The sequence below is a fragment of the Rhea americana genome, unplaced genomic scaffold (assembly GCF_003343005.1).
Source record: "Rhea americana isolate MKP2758 unplaced genomic scaffold, rheAme1 scaffold_253, whole genome shotgun sequence".
NCBI lineage: Eukaryota > Metazoa > Chordata > Aves > Rheiformes > Rheidae > Rhea > Rhea americana.
The window spans coordinates 1,123,100-1,125,278 of NW_028186372.1; positions in this window are offsets into that span (position 1 = coordinate 1,123,100).

Sequence of the window (2,179 nt, forward strand, 5' to 3'; positions counted from 1 at the left end):
GGGGTGGGTGGCAGTGGTGTTTGTTTACCGTGATAAATGATACCTACGCGCTCGTGGGGCACGAGCGAGTCTTACTTTCGCTGCCGCGGTAGCTGCGCCGGGCTGCGCGCAGCAGCGGGGCGTGCGTGTGCCGCCCCGCGCCCTGGAGCGGCCTCGGGGCCTGGCCTGGCCCTTCCTTAACCGCATCTATCATACAATTAAGGGATGGAAATGCTTAACGATTGTATTATCAGGAGTATTTACAGCTTTGTTTTAATTAACAGTTTTACTTATCGATACAATAAACTCTATCTGGCATATATACATAATAATACGCTATAGAAAATAAGATAAGGGCGATAGCTCCTTGAGAACATTTTCTCTCTTTCCTCTGGGTGTGTTTGGCTGCATGTATGTATACATACACACATAAGTATAGACAGATGGGATGCTGACTATAAAATAAAATTGTACCTCAGTTTTCTGTATTAATAACAATAACACCACCACTCTCTGGAAGAATATAGACACGTTGAAAGGGAGGCCTGCAGAGGGATGGTTTAATCTGAGTGGATTTAAAAAATCTTTGCCTTTGGTATAATTTATGGAAATGAAAAATGCTTACATTAAACAAATAGTCTGCAAATGTTCACCATGATGGGCTTTACGGCACATTCACTCGTATTTCCAGGTTATGAGTTTTTAAAAAAGAAAATGAATGCTAGCTACTTGAATTTCATGTATTTATTGTTCTGATAACTCGCCGATTTCTTTAAAAACCCTGAGGATACAACCTATCGTGTTAACTGTATCAGAAAGAATATACACATTTTCGTATTTTTCCTGAACCTACTAGTAACCAATCTAAAGCAAACTATTAAGCAGTCTTGTGGAGATGGAAGATTGCAGCTCCATTTTTTGTCCTTAGCTGCAAATAGAGGTTTAACTTGCAGTAATTAGGAGAGAACTAGCCAAGCATCTTACTATTATGATGCTTGTTAAAAACGCTTCTTTTCTGCATCTGCATTTGAGTGTGTTCCCCTCCACTCTTAATCTTCTTATGGAAATGAAGGCGAACGGCAGGGAACCTGCAGAGACTTAGAGAATGTCCTTGTTAACTGGAATTTCTCAGCATTGCTAATTAGCAGAGTTTGACGACCACCAGTATTGGGGAAAGCTCTGTTTAGCCACTCACAAACCCTTCCGAGGAAGAGCAGACTAATTTTATTTTGTAATTAAAATCTGAAAAGGGCCCTATTTGACAGTTAGGGCTATGAGAGTTTTATCTCCCTGTGAAATAATTACTGCCTTGATAACTCAATTTTCTGCAAAATGTCAACTGTGAGCTCCAAAAGTTTTAATTTCATTACGTTAAAAAAAAAAATCTGAAGACTCAAATGTACAGCGAAATTTCCTCTTTCCCCCTCTAATTCTGTACCAGCTCAGCACGCAGGAGCTGAAGTTGTTGGCCAAGGAAGTTTCACGACGCTAGCTATACCCCCGTCTCCGGGGRATTTCAAACATCACCTGGTGATCTGCGGTAGCACCCAGAGCAAAAGGTGGGGAGAAATACCCCTGAGCGCTCTAAAAAACATCCACTGCGAGCGGGTACAACCCCACCGCCGGGGCCGGCAGCGCGGGATTTCCGCAGCCGAGCAAACACCGCGCGGCCGCAGCCGCGGGGCACTGACACGGGCCCAGACAAACTTCCGAAGTCGGCGGAGGCCGGATGGGAGCGCGGCGGCGGTGCTGCGCGCACTGCTCCGCGCCCCCTCCGCAGTGGGGCCGTCCCAGCTCCCCGACCCCCCCGGCGCCCAGGGCCTCCTCTCCGTGAGGCCCGAGGGCGACTGTTAGGGGAATTTGGGGGGAATCGAGGCGCTGGAGCAAGTGTAATCCACTCTGCTTACATTTTGGATATTTTTTATTATTATTTAAAACGGTTTAATCTGCTTTTTGTCCCTGCCTGTCCAGCAAGTAGCCCGATTGTCATTCTCAGAAGTGGCATTATATGTACAAACGACCGAGGGGGGCGAGTAACAAATGCTCCAGCCAGACCCAATTTCACCCAATAATTTCATTCAAGGGCTCTAAGGACCCTTGAAAGCTGGGGAATGCCGAGGCAGCTCCGCATCCCTCCCCGGGCTCCTCTTTCATCCTAATTCTCCCTAATGAAACCTAAGGGCGAGCACACGTGCGGCCG